The sequence below is a fragment of the Heptranchias perlo genome, chromosome 12, assembly GCF_035084215.1.
Source record: "Heptranchias perlo isolate sHepPer1 chromosome 12, sHepPer1.hap1, whole genome shotgun sequence".
Lineage (NCBI taxonomy): Eukaryota > Metazoa > Chordata > Chondrichthyes > Hexanchiformes > Hexanchidae > Heptranchias > Heptranchias perlo.
In genome coordinates, this window is record NC_090336.1 from 35,255,339 (window position 1) to 35,274,958 (window position 19,620).

The 19,620-nt window shown below is 41.9% G+C and overlaps 1 protein-coding gene across 3 annotated transcripts in view; it reads right to left on the reverse strand.

Annotated features, from left to right (window-relative positions):
- Positions 1-19,620, reverse strand: part of dennd2b (DENN domain containing 2B) — a 378,850-nt gene that overhangs the window by 259,306 nt on the left and 99,924 nt on the right. The window contains exon 1 of one of the 3 annotated variants that reach the window (XM_067993944.1): positions 14,850-15,118. The exons of the other annotated variants lie outside the window; for them this stretch is intronic. The gene's annotated coding sequence lies outside the window, so the exon portion shown is untranslated. Of the gene's footprint in view, positions 1-14,849; positions 15,119-19,620 lie in introns of those variants that run through there. 3 annotated transcript variants of the gene reach the window in all.

Here is a 19,620-nt window from a genome sequence, read left to right on the forward strand (position 1 = left end):
CAGCGGTTCAAGAAGGCGGCTCACCACCACCTTCTCAAGGGCAATTAGGGATAGGCAATAAATGCTGGCCTCGCCAGCGACGCCCACATCCCGTGAACGATTAAAAATAAATTATGCAAATTACTGAGTTTTTTGGAAAAGAATTAGATCTGGTATCCATATCCTTTCAGTAAGTTCCAATGTATGATGTTTCACTTCTACCATCAGTTAAATGAGCAACAAACTGAACTGGACTTCAGTCAAACTTCCAGGTTTGAGGTGTTGGTTGGCTGTATATATTCTCCATTTTTAAGAATCAATAAAGTCATTTTTATTGCCAAATTAAAAAGCTGTTTCTTTTCAGGTTTTCTTTTTAGTGTCAAAAAATGGAACAAAATCAGTGGGAAACAAATTAGGCCCCAGTAAACCCAGGTAAGAGTTGGAGAAAATCAGCAACGACGAGTTTTTATTTGGAATATCAGTAAATCTGAGAAAACAAACAAGGGACTTAGAAAAGAAACTCACATTGCAGCTAAATGACACCCCACAATGTACAGGGTTCATGGATATCACATTTTTTTTACGGGGCACGCGATCAGCCTCTTCAAGAACCCGTAGACAGTGTGCTGTCACTGCTTTGCTGCCCTTGCTCCATACCTAGAATGAAACACTGATGTTTGCTGCAGTATATAAAGAATACAGTCCTCACAGCAGTACCTAAAGAAGGTCTGAGACTCCATTAAACAAAGTACAAATTGCAGACCCTTCATTCCTTTTCCCATCAAAAATCAGACACAGAGCTGCGTGCTAATACACATGTGTCGTCAGTACACGTGCAGTGAATCCAACTTTTGGTAAGAAAACAGTGGAAATTTGGGGGCTTTTTCCCAAATTCAGGAGGAAGTCAGTTTTTATCAATCAACCACCTGAAAAAAAATCTGGCAATTTATGGTGAAAATCAGTTTTTTTTAAAAAATACAATTTTAATGACCCTTTACCATTTTGTAGAAATGCTAAAATTCTATGGCAGTGAGATAATCTGTTATTCTGACAAACTTCACTAATTGGCATGTATGTTTGTGGCAAGGTCATAGTACCAACTGAGAAGATTCCCGGTTTGATCCCCAGCCTGTGCTGAGTTTGCCGATCTTCGCCAGGGGAGCTGTGATGGGAGGAAAGGGGAGACTACTATCTGCCTCAGTGTACCCTGGCATGAATTGGCACCTTCAGGAGAGCAGGAAACAAAATTGGAGAGGTAAAAAAACAAAAATTGTACAAACTAAAAAACAGTCTGAGGCATGGGTGGATTATCTTCTAGGGAAAGGGATTTTAAAAAATCAACCAGGATTCCTGCTCTTGATTGCTGTCTCGTGATTTACGCTGAAAGTGTTGTGACCTCCTTGATTTTTCTTTAAGGAAGTGACATGCCAAGTGGACATTGGAAACCAATATGCTGTGGTGTAGTAAGATTTATAAAAGCCATTGATAAAATTCCTCACAGAAGGCTGCTATTGAAACTAAAGCGGTGGGAATTGAAGGTAAAACCTGGATATGGATAAGGAATTGGCTGAAGAAACTGTTTGTTAGGGTGGTGATGTCAGAGTGGGGTGGGAGAGGACTGAGACATGTGCCCCAAGCTTTGGTCCTGGGGCCTTTACTGTTCCTAATTTATATTGACAACCGGGATTCAGAAATCCAATGCCAATTAGTCAAATTCACAGATGATACCAAGATGATACTGGGCAGAAGTCCAGTCAGAGGAAGCAGCCAGGGACATACAAAAGGAGTTACAGTAGATGTATAAATGGGCAGAATAGTAGCAGGTGAAATTCAATATAGGTAAGTGCAAGGTACTGAATATTGAAGGTTAAAATAGGCTTTATAAGTATAATGTGGATTGTGTACAAATAAATAAAGTTGAAGTGCAAAGGGATGTAGGGTGGTAATAGATTCTCCATTTAACTTGTTAAATCACTGTGAAGTAGTAATAAACACAGCAAACTTATTGGTAAATTATACTGCTCGATCAATAGAGTACAAGTCAGCAGATGTCATGTTAAAACTATAGTGCCCTGCTCAGAATGCATCTTGAGTACTGTATTCAGTTTTGTTCACCAAGACATAACAGGATTATTCAAGCCATGGAGGTACTGCAGAGGAGAGCCACAGGGCTGATCCTCAGCATTGAAGGATTGAGTTAAAGGAAAGACTGGAGGAATTGATGCTTCTTGCCTAGAAAGCAGGTGGCTGAGAGGGGACCTTATAGGAACATAGCAACATAGGAACAGGAGTAGGCCATTCAGCCCCTCGTGCCTGCTCCGCCATTTGATAAGATCATGGCTGATTTGTGATCTAACTCCATATACCTGCCTTTGGTCCCTTAGTTGCCAAAAAGCTATCTATCTCAGATTTAAATTTAGCAATTGAGCTAGTATCAATTGCCATTTGCGAAAAGAGAGTTCCAAACTTCTACCACCCTTTGTGTGTAGAAATGTTTTCTAATCTCACTCCTGAAAAGTCTGGCTCTAATTTTTAGACTGTGCCCCCTACTCCTAGAATCCCCAACCAGTGGAAATAGTTTCTCCCTATCCACCCTATCCGTTCCCCTTAATATCTTATAAACTTCGATCAGATCATCCCTTAACCTTCGAAACTCCAGAGAATACAATCCCAATTTGTGTAATCTCTCCTCGTAACTTAACCCTTGAAGTCCGGGTATCATTCCAGTAAACCTACGCTGCACTCCCTCCAAGGCTAATATGTCCTTCCGAAGGTGCAGTGCCCAGAACTGCTCACAGTACTCCAGGTGCGGTCTAACCAGGGTTTTGTATAGATGCAGCATAACTTCTGCCCCCTTGTACTCTAGTCCTCTAGATATAAAGGCCAGCATTCCATTAGCCTTCTTGATTATTTTCTGCACCTGTTCATGACACTTCAATGATCAATGTACCTGAACCCCTAAGTCCCTTTGGACATCCACTGTTTTTAACTTTTTACCATTTAGAAAGTACCCTGTTCTATCCTTTTTTGATCCAAAGTGGATGACCTCACATTTGTCTACATTGAATTCCATTTGCCACAGTTTTGCCCATTCACCTAATCTATCAATATCGCTTTGTAATTTTATGTTTTCATCTACACTGCTTACAATGTCACCAATCTTTGTGTCATCAGCAAACTTAGATATGAGACTTTCTATGCCTTCATCTAAGTCGTTAATAAATATTGTGAATAATTGAGGCCCCAAGACAGATCCCTGCGGGATTCCACTAGTCACATCCTGCCAATGTGAGTACCTACCCATTATCCCTACTCTGTCACCTTTCGCTCAGCCAACTTCCTAACCAAGTCCGTACTTTTCCCTTGATTCCATGTGCTTCTATCTTAGCTATCAGTCTCCTATTTGGGACCTTATCAAATGCCTTCTGGAAGTCCATATAAATAACATCCATTGACATTCCCCTGTCCACTACTTTAGTCACCTCTTCAAAAAATGCAATCAGGTTTGTCAGGCACGACGTACCTTTCACAAATCCATGCTGGCTCTCTCTGATTAACTGAAAATTCTCGAGGTGTTCAATCACCCTATCCTTAATTATAGACTCCAGCATTTTCCCCACAACAGATAACTGGTCTATAATTCCCCGGTTTCCCTCTCTCTCCTTTCTTAAAAAGCGGAGTGACATGTGCAATTTTCCAATCTAGAGGGACAGTTCCTGAATCTAGAGAACTTTGAAAGATTATAGTTAGGGCATCTGCAATCTGCTCACCTCCTTCCTCTAAAACCCTGGGATGGAAACCATCTGGTCCTGGGGATTTGTCACTCTTTAGTGCTATTATTTTCTTCATTACTGTTGCTTTACTTATGTTAATTTTATCGAGTCCCTGTCCCCGATTCAATATTAGTTTTCTTGGGATTTCCGGCATGCTATCCTCTTTTTCTACTGTAAATACTGACGCAAAGTAATTATTCAACATGTCCGCCATTTCCCCACTGTCAATGACAATATCCCCACTTTCAGTTTTTAAGGGGCCAACACTGCTCCTGACCACCCTCTTTTTCCTAATATAACTATAAAAGTTCTTCGTATTGGTTTTGATATCCCTTGCGAGTTTCTTTTCATACTCTCTTTTTGTCGCTCTTACTATCTGTTTTGTGACCCTTTGTTGATCTTTGTATCTTTCCCATTTGCCAAGATCTGTGCCATTTTTTGCCTTTTTGTATGCCCTTTCCTTGTGTCTTATACTGTCCCTTACCTCTTTAGTTGTCATAGGAACATAGGAACAGGAGTAGGCCATTCAGCCCCTCGTGCCTGCTCCGCCATTTGATAAGATCATGGCTGATCTGTGATCTAACTCCATAGACCTGCCTTTGGCCCATATCCCTTAATACCTTTGGTTGCCAAAAAGCTATCTATCTCAGATTTAAATTTAGCAATTGAGCTAGTATCAATTGCCGTTTGCGGAAGAGAGTTCCAAACTTCTACCACCCTTTGTGTGTAGAAATGTTTTCTAATCTCGCTCCTGAAAGGTCTGGCTCTAATTTTTAGACTGTGCCCCCTACTCCTAAAATCCCCAACCAGCGGAAATAGTTTCTCTCTATCCACCCTATCTGTTCCCCTTAATATCTTATAAACTTCGATCAGATCACCCCATAACCTTCGAAACTCAAGAGAATACAACCCCAATTTGTGTAATCTCTCCTCGTAACTTAACCCTTGAAGTCCGGGTATCATTTTAGTAAACCTACGCTGCACTCCCTCCAAGGCCAATATGTCCTTCCGAAGGTGCAGTGCCCAGAACTGCTCACAATGCTCCAGGTGCGGTCTAACCAGGGTTTTGTATAGCTGCAGCATAACTTCTGCCCCCTTGTACTCCAGTCCTCTAGATATAAAGGCCAGCATTCCATTAGCCTTCTTGATTATTTTCTGCACCTGTTCATGACACTTCAATGATCAATGTACCTGAACCCCTAAGTCCCTTTGGACATCCACTGTTTTTAACTTTTTACCATTTAGAAAGTACCCTGTTCTATCCTTTTTTGATCCAAAGTGGATGACCTCACATTTGTCTACATTGAATTCCATTTGCCACAGTTTTGCCCATTCACCTAATCTATCAATATCGCTTTGTAATTTTATGTTTTCATCTACACTGCTTACAATGCCACCAATCTTTGTGTCATCGGCAAACTTAGATATGAGACTTTCTGTGCCTTCATATAAATCATTAATAAATACTGTGAATAATGTTTTTTTTGGCAAGTAGAGTTCTTGCCCCTCAGCGGTATAAACCGGTTCTGTATCTCGTTAAAAATTTCTTTAAACATTTCCCACTCATCATCAGTCGTTTTACCCATTAACAGATTTGCCCAGTTTACTGTGGACAGTCCCTGTCTCATCCCATGGAAGTCAGCCTTACTCAAGTCTAGAATCTTAGCAGCTGACTCACTTTTTTCCTTTTCAAACACTACATTGAACTCGATCATGTTATGATCACTATTGGATAGGTGTTCACGCACAGTTAAGCTGTTAACTAAATCTGGTTCATTACTCATTACTAAATCTAATATGGCTTGCCCCCTTGTTGCCTCTAGGACATACTGCTGTAGAAAACTATCCCGGACACACTCAAGAAATTCTCTACCTTTCTGACAGTTGCTAGTCTGCTTTCCCCAATCTATGTGAAGGTTAAAGTCCCCCATTAAGACCACTATGCCTTTCTTACAAGCTTGTCTAATCTCTGCATTTATACAATCTAGCACTTCAGAGCTGCTGCCAGGGGTCCTGTATACAACTCCCACTATAGTCTTAGATCCTTTCCTATTTCTCAATTCAACCCATAAGGTCAGTGTTGGCTGCTTACCTCTCGTTATATCCTCCTTTATCATTGAAGTGATTTCATCTCTAATCATTAAGGCTACTCCTCCCCCTCTTCCATTTTCCCTATCTCTCCTGTAGACCTTATAACCCGGTATATTTAGTTCCCAATCCTGACCATCTTGCAGCCATGTCTCAGTAATAGCTATCATGTCATACCCTCCAATTTGAATTTGAACCTGTAGTTCATTTAAATTATTCCTTATACTCCGTGCATTTGTATATAGAACTCTTAGTTAGGCCACACACCCTAGCCTGACCTTCAGCTTTGATGCTGAGTTATAAAAGTGTACAAGGCACTAATGCATCCTAGGATGCTAAAACAACCCCCAGCTTCTCTTCACTACAAACCCTCTTCTTAAACCCCTCTCCCCTGCCTCCTCCTCCCTCACCTCCAATAACAAATGCGAGGAGCTCATGGACTACTTTGTCACTAAAATTGAGACCATCCGTTCAGCTGCCTTTGCCGCTTCCCTCCATTCCCCTAGCATGCCCACCCTGAGCACTCTGTCCTTGCAAACTACCACCCCATCTCCAACCTCCCTTTCCTCTCTAAAGTCCTTGAATGCAGTGTCTTCTCCCAAATCCGTGCCCATCTTTCCCGCACTCCATGTTTGAATCCTTCCAATCAGGTTTCCGCCCCCGCCACAGTACTGAATCGGCCCTTATCAAAGTCACAAATTATATTCTATTTAACTGGCAAACTATCCCTCCTCATCCTTCTCAACCTGTCTGCAGCCTTTGACACGGTTGACCATACCATCCTCCTCCAAAGCCTCTCCTCCGTTGTCCAGCTGGTTGGGACTGCTCTCGCTTGATTCCATTCTTATCTATCCAGTCGTAGCCAGAGAATCACCTGCAATGGCTTCTCTTTCCGCTCCCGCACCGTTACCTCTGGAGTCCCCCAAGGATCTATCCTTGGCCCCCTCCTATTTCTCATCTACATGCTGCACCTAGGCGACATCATCCGAAAACACAACATCAGGTTCCACATGTACACTGAAAACACCCAGCTCTACCTCACCACCACCTCCATCGACCCCTCCACTGTCTCTGATTTATCACACTGCTTATCCAACATCCAGTACTAGATGTGCAAAAATTTCCTCCAACTAAATTTTGAGAAGACCGAAGCCATTGTCTTCGGTCCCCACCACAAACTCCATTCCCTAGCCACCGACTCCATCCCTCTCCCTGGGCACTGTCTGAGGCTGAACCAGACTGTTCGCAACCTTGGCGTCCTATTTGACCCTGAGATGAGCTTCTGACCACATATCCGCTCCATCACCAAAACCACTTACTTCCACCTCCATAACATCACCCTTCTCTGCCCCTGCCTCTGCTCATCTTTGCTGAAACCCTCATCCATGCCTTTGCTGCCTCTAGAATTTACTGTTCCAATGCTCCTATCTTCCACACTCCATAAACTTGAGCTCATCCAAAACTCTGCTGCCCGTATCCTGATGCGCAACAAGTCCCGTTCACCCATTACCCCTGTGCTTGCTGACATAAATTGGCTCCCAGTCCGGGAACTCCGACTTTAAAATTCTCATTCTTGTTTTCAAATCCCTCCATGGCCTCGCCCCCTCCCCCCCCCACCCACCCCTATCTCTGTAATCTCCTTCAGCCCTACAACCTTCTGAGATCTCAGCGTTCCTCTATTTCTTGCCTCTTGCGCATCCCCCATTTTAATCACTCCACCATTGGCGGTCATACTTTCAGCTGCCCAGGCCCTAAGATCTGGAATTCCCTCACGATCTCTCCCTCCTCCTTTAAGTCGCTCCTTAAAACCTTCCTCTTTGACCAAGCTTTTGGTCACTGATCCCAATATCTCCTTATGTGGATTGGTGTCAAATTTTGTTTGACAATCGCTCCTGTGTAGTACCTTGCGATGTTTCACTACGTTATAGACGTTATATAAATGCAAGTTGTTGTTGTAAATGGTATAGATAAGCCAAGATACTAGAACAAGGGGGAATATGCTATAATTGGTGCAAGGACAATTTGGGGAAGGATGAACATCTTCATGCAAAAAGTGACCAACACTCTGAGTGGTTCTCTGAATTGGTTGGTGGAGTTAAAAACCTCAGGTTCATTCAGGATCCAGGTAGATAATGTGGTGGGGGAGGGGACTACAAGGTTTTTGCTGGATGTATGAGCTAAAATGGACTGAATGGCCTCCCTCATGTGTAATTATGTTGTGCTCTTGTGTGTGGACATCAGATGAAGAAAGGATGAGACTCAATTGTGATGATGTTATCGATGGAATAGCTTGCAGTTACTCAATGTCCAAACTCACAGTTGATGAATGGCTACTTGAATGAGGTAATGGGGGGGTGGCTGGCATCTGTGGATTGCATTCTAGTACAAATTGGTGCCTTAAGGAGAGTAGGGAAGAGACTGAAGACAAAAGCCACAATGGTTGTAGAGGACCCGACGATTTAATTGCTGATGCATGGGCTGGAGTATTTATTTAGACTGTGACGTCCTTCATTAATACACAGCAACATTTTTGACAGAAAGGAAAAAGCAATCTTGTTTACATGATGATATCTGATGGCAAACACGGAACACTTAGCTGTGTAAAGGTTCAACTGTTTAAAAGCAGTTGGTTTTTCGACAAGTCTCAGCATATCAAAGACTCAGGAAACAGCCATGAATTTTAGCAGTTTTAACTATCACTGATATAATTTAATGACCAGCAAAAAAAACTGAAGTGCATTAATTTTCCGCTAAAAACTTGGACACGGTGCAAAATGGGTAGGGAAGGTGCATAATCCTTGAATGCTGAATAAAAATAAATCTACATTTACACCAACATCCCATGATATCATGTAAATAGGCTACATGTTTCCTATGGGAGTCTGTCATGCATTTAATTTCACAATGCCATGCTTCAGACTCGTTAAATAGCCTCAAGTAGATTGGAAGGCTGAATGCTCCAGACTGGACCCCTTCAGGAAGGATCAGGTTACTTAAAACTATTTCTTTTCCTTACTGATGAAAGGCAAAGCCAAGGGTAATTGGCACAGATTGTATACCTAGACTGTAAAGATACCAGAAATACTTCAAGTCTGGAGTTTGATTGCTGGTGTAGCCCTGCAAATAGTTAGCTTGCTCATAAGTAATTTCCTGAAAGGTTCGAAGTAAGTGGAATTTACGAAAAGCCAGGTGAACCATTGGAATGTTGCAGAACAACTAACTGGGATCAGGAGGGTCAAAGGCAAATATGTGCCTGAATACAATTCTGCTCCTAATCAGCTGCAGTTTATTTCCTCAACTATCACCACACCCAAGAAACTTTCCTCGAACGAAAAGGTGTAAAAATAATCCATTTTGCAACATACACTAGATCAAAACCTGATTCTGCAGCTTGACTTTCCAATTACTCTGCTGTTGTTTGTACAGGAATACATATTTGTTCATAAAAGTTCCTCGTATTCAGCTTTTTCTGATCTGTCCTGATAAATTCCACAATTTTCAATTTATTCCTGAATGATTTTTTACTGACTTTACTCTGAAAATCGACAGACTTGTCAACTTTAATCATTCTTGACATTTGTATCTCACAGTCTGTTGTACGCATTTCCTCGCCAGTACACCACCTGAAGGTAAGTCAAACAAACTAACTGATGGCCAGTCACTAGGTCCTATGCGCTAGTTGGAAATTTAAACCATTGGCAGTGTCTCCTTGACTTCTCTATCTCTTCTATCTCTCCACCCTCTTTGTCTCAGTTGCATCAGTTGTGTCCAGACAGTCTCAAGCACGTGCTCAACCTAATGTTAAGCTAACACTGCCAGCATCACCTGAATTTGAAACTCGTACATACTATTATGGCAAATTTCTTTCAAATTAAATGTTTAAGCCCTAAACCTTTTATAAAATTGGAAAATAGTTTCACAATGTGTTCAACCAGTAGAAAATAGCAAATGATTTGACATTGCTCTGTTACATCGAGTTACATCAAAACTACAGTGCAGAAACTGGCCATTCGGCCCAACTGGTCTATGCTGGCATTTATGCTTCACACGAGCCTCCTCCCTCCCTACTTCATCTAACCCTATCAGGATACCCTTCAATTCCTTTCTCCCTCATGTGCTTATCTAGCTTCCCCTTAAGTGCATCTATGCTATTTGCCTCAACTACTCCTTGTGGTAGCGAGTTCCACATTCTAACCACTCTCTGGGTAAAGAAGTTTCTCGTGAATTCCCTATTAGATTTATTAACGACTATTTTATATTTCTGACCTCTAGTTTCGGACTCCTCCACAAGTAGAAACATTTTCTCTACCTCTATACTATCGAACCCTATCATTATCTTAAAGACCTCTATCAGGTTACCCCTCAGCCTTCTCTTTTCTAGAGAAAAGAGCCCCAGCCTGTTCAGCCTTTCCTGATAAGGAATCCTCATAATGTGTGATTTAGTAACTAACTGTAATGTGCCTATTACCAATTGCACAGCGCAATTTCAACCCAATAGGGTATACATTTTTTGCAGAGCTTCTGTAACATTAATTCCCTCCCCATCCCCACTTGATGTTCACCGAAAATAAAAATTAAAATGCCCAGGAAAATTAAGAATAAAAGGTGCAGATGTCTCAGCTAAGATAGTGGTCAAGGGGCTAAAATTACCCTCATTACCCCTAGTTAGGGAGGGAAAATCTGTCAGGGCTTCCATTCCTGATCACTACACAGCAACCCTTGCCAGAAGTGCTCATATGTGGACATCTAATGAGGACTAAATCGTGCACGGTTGTGATGGCCTCTACTGACAAATAGCTGACCAATTGTTGTCAATGCTTACACATGAACAATAGCCACTTGGGTGAGATATTGGAGGACAACAGCCACCTATGGAACCATATTGCAGTAAGGAAATCAATGCCTTCAAAAGAGAAAATTGGAAGGAGAAACTCTGGAGAGAAATTGGGAGGGAAAAGGTGAAAATGAATATGCCTAATTTTAATTTTTGAAGAACACAATTCACATTAAATGTGTTTTTAAATAAAGCTTCATGGGAATGATTGCTCCACTGATGCAAATGGCAGTTACATCAGTAAAGGCTTGAGGGAATCACAGAGCCAGAGCATGGTACTTAAAGTAGCGGGGGATTGGATCATGAGTTGAGTTCTTAGGTTTGTTTTGCTACTGATAAAAAATTTATTAAAAACCTTCATGTTTAATAGCACTCTCGCTTCAGAGTCAGAAGGTTATAGGTTCAAATCCCACTCCAGGGACTTAAGCACATAATCCAGGTTGACACTTGAGTACAGTACTGAGGGAGTACTGCACTGTCGGAGATGCCGTCTTTTGGATGAGACGTTAAACCGAGACCCCATCTGCCCTCTCAGGTGGACGTAAAAGATCTCATGGCACTATTTTGAAGAACTGGGAAGTTCTCCCCAGTGTCCTGGCCAATATTTATCCCTCAACCAACACCACTAAAACTGATTATCTGGTCATTTATCACCTTCCTGTGCACAAATTCACTGCCGTATTTCCTACATTACAACAGTGACTACACTTCAAAAAGTATTTAATTGGCTGTAAAGTGCTTTGGGACGTCCTGAGATCATGAAAGGCACTATGTAACTGTAAGTCCTTTCTTTTAATGTATCCACATCATAAAACACAGAACAAGTGACAAAAATTGACTTCTGTTTGGAAAACATACATCGGAAATTACTTTGGAGTTTCCCCGCTCTGCCGCCGTAACTTTGGCAGAAGTTCGGCAGAAACTCCATTTACGCATGTAACCGGGGTTTCCACCAGTCTTCTGCCATGGTGGCAGAACAGGTGAATCCCCAAAGATTCCTGGCAATAGACTTCTAACAGCAGAAGTTGTGAGGCTGATATGGAGCTCGCTAGATACAAGCGGGACACAGAATCTAGGGCAATGGAGTCTCACAATTTCTATCCTTTACTGTTCAGTTTACATTTTACAAATTTTCTTACAGCTCAGTCCAAAACTGAATAGATAGCATTCTTAAGTAAAGTATCCAAAATTATTGCTGAGCTGCCAATGTAATTCATTGATTCTAAATTATAATTAAATATTCTATTATATATAATATGCAACAAGTTGCAAAGTACAATTTCAAAATTTGCAGAAGACACAAAATTGGGGGATATAGTTAATACTGAGGAAGACTGCAACAAAATACAGGAAAACATTAATAAACTTGCAGGATGGGTTTGTAATTGGCAAATGAATTTCAATATAGATAAGTGTGAGGTATTATATTTTGGTAGGAAAAATAAGGGGCCACGTACTGCTTGGATAATAAGAGTCTAAATGGGGTTGAGGAGCAGAGGGATCTGGGGATACAGATACACAAATCACTAAAAGTAGCGACGCAGGTTAACAAGCCCATAAAAAAAGCAAACTGGGGTTCATTTCTAGAGAAATAAAATTGAAAAGCAGAGAAGTTATGTTAAACTTGTATAAAACCTTGGCTAGACCACACTTGGAGTATTGCGAACAGTTCTGGTCTCCATATTATAAAAAGGATAGAGGCACTGGAGAAGGTGCAAAAACAATTTCCTAAGGTGATATCAGAACTGAGAGGTTATACCTATCAGGAAAGATAGGTATAACCTCTCTAGAAAGGAGAAGACTGAAGGGTGATCTGATAGAGGTCTTTAGGATTATGAAAGGGTTTGATAGGGTAGACGTAGAGAAGATGTTTCCACTTGCAGGGGAGACAGAACTCAGGGCCAATAAATATAAGATAGTCACTAATAAATCCAATAGGGAATTCAGGAGAAACTTCTTTACCCAGAGAGTGGTTAGAATGTGGAACTCGCTACCACAAGGAGTAGTTGAGGCAACTAGCATAGATGCATTTAAGGGGAAGCCAGATAAACACATGAGGGAGAAAGGAGTAGAAGGATATGCTGATAGGGTTAGATGAGGTGGGGAGGGAGGGAGGCAGCTCGTGTGAAGCTTAAACACCGGCATGGACCTCTTGGATTGAATGGCCTGTTTCTGTGCTGTACATCCTATGTAATTCTATGTAAGTTACCTTGTATTCGATTGACATAAGAGCTTGCAAGTGAATTCTACGTTATTTCATTAAAAGGAATGCGTCATAATCAAATACAGAACCTACAAACTCTTTAACTTTGATTTTGATTTTGAATGCTCTTTTCCCATTGATTATTTGTGTATGGTGCCCATGGTGAAATGGACAAGTGCTCTTTTCATTTCACATGAAGCATCCCCTATTCTTTCAAAGTGGAATATCAGACTGCTACAATCTCGTTCATCACCCCACAATTAAGCACTTTAAAACAAAATCCTCGAAAGTAAAGAAGACGCTAGCTTCTCTGGATGTAAGGCTGCAATGTAGTATTTCAATTGGTGAAATTAAAGTCACAGTTCTGTGATGTCCTGGTAGTATTTAAACCAGCCCAGCAATAGTTGGATGTAACAGCATGTATCATGTTAAACTCTAACAGCAGTACGAAATTATTGAACTTCAGGTAACTTCAGAGCTGTTCAAGTGCACCAGTTCTTCCACTGCGCATTTGTACCAATATTTCAGTGTGAAAATAAATATTGCAAGCTGGTGATTAAGCGATTAAACGTAGTTTATTTACTTATTGAATAAACGCTGTACTATAGTGACAACCAGGAGCCTAAATTCAGCCTATTTTAGTTCCCACTATATTAGGGCATAATTAACTTAAACAGCATGATTGCAGCAACATTACAGGGCTAGCAACAGGCCAGAAATATTTTTTTAGAATTTATTAGAGTCAAACCCCGATGGGGTCAATTCAGTTTGACCCCCTCGCTGAAAAAAGTTCATGTTCTGAGCAAAGAGACTTTCCTCGGGGCGAAACTGCACCGAACCAGAGAAAGCAGCTGATTCTAATCAGGCTGTGGGATTGTCTGAGCTCTGGGAGAGTCCTGGTACTGCTCTGTACTGCACTCCTCATCTCACACTTCGAAATTGCAAACTGTACCCTTTTCCCCTCCGATGCCCCAGCCCTAACGCACATAATGACTGACCTTATTAGGCCCATTCCAGAATGATTAGTATTAAAAGAAATATATACATCAGCATTAACATCATATAAACCACAGATGGATCCTGAGACACCCATGCTGCCTGTCTCAATGATCTCTTTGTCTTCTGTGTTCCAAACTACCATTTATTACGCTGAAAATTTATCACTTCCCCCTCCCCGCCATCCTAATCTCCAACCTTGCTAATTATCCATTCGTCCCAGTTGGTGATAGATTTCTTATCAGAAGACTGAGATATACGAAGATAGTGGGAAATAGGCTGTTGTTACTGAAAATCTTAAAGGGCTCTCTGTTTAACTCATGACAGTAACCAGTGAAATTCTAAACTTTTCTGTCCTGATAGCCTTGTGGGTAAAGATACCGTCCGCTGTGGTAGTGAGCCAATGGACCGAAAGGCCCAAGGCTTGATCCCTGGTCTGTGCTGAGTTAGCTGATCTCAGCCGGAATAATAGTCGTGGAGCTTCAGCTGGCCTCAATACCTAAGAAGGAGAAAAATCAGCCTGAGTTCCCATTCTATATCCAGCCACCCTCCTGCTGGAAAGTGATTATACATGGACATCAGGTGAGAACAAGACCAAGCTTACCCTCCACAGTCAAATAGCCGCCAATACTTGCTATCTAAGAAGGCTCAGGGATGAAAAATTTGGACAAGGTATTGGAGGGGGTGCTGGTACCCACAGAACTGTACCCCAGCAAGACAGGAAGGGAGAAAAGGACAGAAAGTTAGAAAAAAGTCAAGAGGTTTAATTTCCTTTGGAGGCACACTGACTAATACATTTGCGTAAAATTCTTTTGTACTCACAGTCCCTAACTCATTTGAAATAAAGCAAGCACAGTACTAGAGGAAATTAAACTTTGAGCAGTTTGAAGTAAACTAGCCTTTTTTAAAACCAATCTGTGCTGTGACAGAGGATACTTGCGAGGAATCTATTAACTCGGTCCAATTGTCCACTCACCATGTTGCTGGATGTTTAGTCCTGTGATCACATTCCTAAGACATTCCTGTTGTGTTTCTCTGAGTATGGCGCTTTGTAAAGCGGTCCCCAGTCCCCGGCTATGTCACCCTACCATCTGCTTACACTCTGAGTGCATTGTCCTCTTAAACAGATAGTCTCTTCATAGCACAACGTGAACCAGATGGAAATAATTCAATCATTTTCTTTTCCTTGGGCCTAGCTCCCAAACTGTTTACATTTTTTTTTAAAGAATACATAAGAGAAACATTTGCTGCTTTCCAGGCTGAAGCTCTGGCAGATTGTGACTGTCAGGGTAGAAATGACTCTGAAAGGACCCTCCCCCTCTGCATATGCTGAGCCCCCTCCCCTTGTTGAACACAACAGTTCCATTTACTAGCACTGTCATCACTGAGCCTTTCATAACAGCCCAGCTCCCTCAAAGAAGAGGTCAACTTATTATTTGTTCCTGTAAATGATTGTCCCGTTATTTCAGGGAAATTTGGGAGTCATGTCAAGGTCTGTGGTGTGTCATTTTTGCATTTTATCCCACAGAGACTGGTTGTGATGATGTCCTTTCTGTTCGGGAGGAGAGTCTGAATTTAATTCTGGGTTTCGGGGAGGGGAATGTTAAGAAACTTTCTTGTACTTAGTTTAAGCTGCTTAAGTTGTGAAATTTACTGATTTCCATAGACTTTCTTCACTTTGGAAGTATGCTGTAAGCCTCTATAGCCTACTTACACAACTGAGTCATGAATTGATATAAAAACTGAAAAGTCGATACTCCAGGATTACTCCCCTTTCTCTCCTGTTCAACTTTTCAGGTTCTCCATGAATACAAAAACCAGCAGGCACTTCTTTTCTTCCTCCTCTAAGCATTGGTCTCAAGGCCTTTCTTTCTATCTCAGCCTAGAAAGTAGCTGCATTCATGTCAACCTAGGAAACTAGCACAAGCTGACCAACAGCTTCAAAAAAACTAACACAGACCCCCAAAAAGCTGACAATTCAAGAATGTGGAAAAACAGTCATTTCACAGGTTTGTAACTTGAGCTGTCGGTATGCAGAACTTTTTGTCCCTGGTATTAGAGGGGGAGAAAACATAGCCTTCAAATACTGCATCACCAGAAGGGAAACAGGGCCGCACTTCCACCTGCCAGCCTGCCCCAATGATGACCCCATCCTAAATCCGAGGGTGTCCACCCCGTGGAGGATCTGAAATCTCGGAGCCACACCTTTGCTGAGGTTCCACTTTACAAACCTCTCCTTTCTCCCCCATCCCAAAGTGTTGCTCTGAGGTTCTCCCCTCTTCCCCAGCCAAAATATTGCTCCCAGCTTCTCACCCTTCCCTCTCCCCTTCGTTGCCATCTATTTCCCCCCTTTCCTTCCCTCTCCCCTAAGCACTATTCCGAATGCTTAATGGAAGACATCCTGGCCACTATATACTGTAGGCAGGAATTCCTGTTCTTGTAGGAATTCTCGCCTACAGTATACAGCAGTCAGGATCCCTTCCATTGGCACTAGGAGTGGAAGGGCTCAGTCTGGTCTGATGCCTCAGTGCAGGAAACAGGACTAAGGCCCAGTCTGTGTTGACTTTTGTTAGCAAAGGCTGGCATACTGACCAGGCCTGCAAAATGCTGAATCTCAGCTTGAAACACTGACAGCATGAATATGAGCATCACCAGGGCATTTGACCATAGAGGCTGGGGATTGAGGCATTACAACCAAATACTAATCCTGTCCTCCAATGTCCACTCATGCATATTTTTCTAGCAGGGATCACTGAATAGTGATTAGGAATGGGAACATCAGACGATTTTCCCTTCCCTAATGCAGGGGCACTAAGACCTGAGGCAGGGGCACTGAGATCAGGAGCATCCCTACTTCTACCCTATCTGAGATAAGTTGACTGAGCACTGACGTGTGATCGTCCTGATTTCTATAGCTCAGTATAATACCACAAGTGCATTTACCCATTAAAGCATAGAGAGAACCCGATAAAATATGTTGAGAAGGAATGGTAACTATGCTAATGTTGAAACTGCATTAAGGTGCTGATGACGTTTGTTGGATTAAGTAGAAGAATTAATGACTATGAGAAATCTAAAGTGACATCCTAATTATGATCCTTTAAAAGACAACGATGTCATTTAAACATAACTAGCTCTGCTTTTTTTGTCCAACATTAATACAAGTGTTGCAATGTAAGCAATTATTCACCCTGCCTCGAATTTTTAGAAATCACAAAGGCACTCTTGTAATTTAATCCTCTCCATGATACATTGCAGTCCAGCTCGGTAAGTCTCCTGATAATGTCCTGTTGGAAAGGGTAAGAAGGCAGAACTTTGAGGGATTTAAATTGTTCTGAAAACATATGCCAGATTCTTTGATCATGTGGGTTCTCCTGATCGTCCACCATAATTTCGGCGGAAGATCAATGGAAATCCCGGATAAACGATGTAAACAGCAATTTACGCTTTTTCTCCAGGGTTTCCAAAGTTAAGACAGACAATCGGGGAATCCCCATGGAAATTCAAGCCCGTAGTGGTTAATATATTTACATAAAATTCATTTTTGCACTGTTTTAACCATTTATTTTAAACAGATTAACTATCACATTTAAATAGCACACAAAGAAATCTCATGTAAATGCATTATCAGATTAAACCTCTAAATCTTTAAACCGTTTAAGTTGCTATTGTAACGGTCTCGGTAAACTCAGTGACAATAGCAGAAGTGTTCAAGTCCCGTAATCTTTCCCATAATATTTCGGTGGTAGTCATGATGTGGAGATGCCGGTGATGGACTGGGGTTGACAAGTGTAAACAATTTTACAACACCAAGTTATAGTCCAGCAATTTTATTTTAAATTCACAAGCTTTCGGAGGCTTCCTCCTTCCTCAGGTGAACGATGTGAAAATGAAATCCTCGAAATGAAATCGCATTTATAATTCACAGAACAATGCTTGGTGAGTACAGACAGTTTTTTCAACTGCCCGTTGCCAAGGCAATCAGTGTGCAGACAGACAGGTGTTACCTGCCAGGTCTCACAGAATATACAAATCACCAAAAAAAAAACAACAAACAAAAAAAAACAGAGATAGAGAGGTAGAAACATAGAAAAGACAGCAACTGACCCGTTATATTAAAAACAGATAACATTTGTTCGCTGGTGGGGTAACGTGTAGCGTGACATGAACCCAAGATCCCGGTTGAGGCCGTCCTCATGGGTGCGGAACTTGGCTATCAATTTCTGCTCGACGATTTTGCGTTGTCGTGTGTCTCGAAGGCCGCCTTGGAGTACGCTTACCCGAAGGTCGGTGGATGAATGTCCATGACTGCTGACGTGTTCCCCGACTGGGAGGGAACCCTCCTGTTTGGCGATTGTTGCGCGGTGTCCGTTCATCCGTTGTCGCAGCGTCTGCATGGTCTCGCCAATGTACCATGCTCCGAGGCATCCTTTCCTGCAACGTATGAGGTAGACAACGTTGGCCGAGTCACAGGAGTATGAACCATGCACCTGGTGGGTGGTGTCCTCTCGTGTGATGGTGGTATCTGTGTCGATGATCTGGCATGTCTTGCAGAGGTTACCGTGGCAGGGTTGTGTGGTGTCGTGGACGCTGTTCTCTTGAAAGCTAGGTAATTTGCTGCAAATTACCTGTCTGTCTGCACACTGATTGCCTTGGCAACGGGCAGTTGAAAAAACTGTCTGTACTCACCAAGCATTGTTCTGTGAATTATAAATGCGATTTCATTTCGAGGATTTCATTTTCACATCATTCACCTGAGGAAGGAGGAAGCCTCCGAAAGCTTGTGAATTTAAAATAAAATTGCTGGACTATAACTTGGTGTTGTAAAATTGTTTACAATAATATTTCGGAGCAGTGTTTGATCAATCCTTAAGTCCAAGTGTCCAATAAATAACTGACACTGCACAACAAAAAATATTCAAAATCTAAAAACTGGAGAGGCTGGCAATATAGAACGATAGAAGTTTACAGCATAGAAGGAGGCCATTCAGCCTGTCGTGTTTGTGCTAGCTCTGTGCTACAGCAATCCAAAACTATTCCCACTGCCCCACGGTCTCCCCATACCCTTCCTTGTATCTTCCTCTACTTCAAATATTTATCTAATTTTCTCTTAAAAGGGACAATAATCGCTTCCTCGACCACTCCCTGTGGCAAAGTACTCCATGCTATACTGAGTTACACCGAGTCTACAGCACAGAAACAGGCCATTCGGCCCAACTGATCAATGTCACGTTTATGCTCCACACAAGTCTAATGCTGCGTAAAGAAATTTCCCCTAACCACTCTCCTCACTCTCTCACTGACAATTTTAAATTCATACTATCGTAGTAGGTACAACACAAGAGGAGGCCATTCAGCCCATCATGCCTGTGCTGGCTCATTGACAGAGTAATCCAATTAGTCCCATTCTCCTGCTCTTTCCCCATAGGCTTGTAAATGTTTTCCCTTCAAGTATTTATCCAATTCCCTTTTGAAAGTTACTATTGAATCTGCTTCCACCACCCTTTCAGGCAGTGCATTCCAGATCATTACAACTCGCTGTGTAAAAAAAAATGTTTCCTCATATCGCCTCTGACTCTTTTGCCAATCACCTTAAATCTGTGTCCTCTGGTTACTGACCCATCTGCCACTGGAAACAGTTTCTCCTTATTTACTCTGTCAAAACCGTTCATGATTTTGAACCTATCAAATCTCCCCTTGACTTTCTCTGTTCTAAGGAGAACAACCCCAGCTTCTCCAGTCTCTCC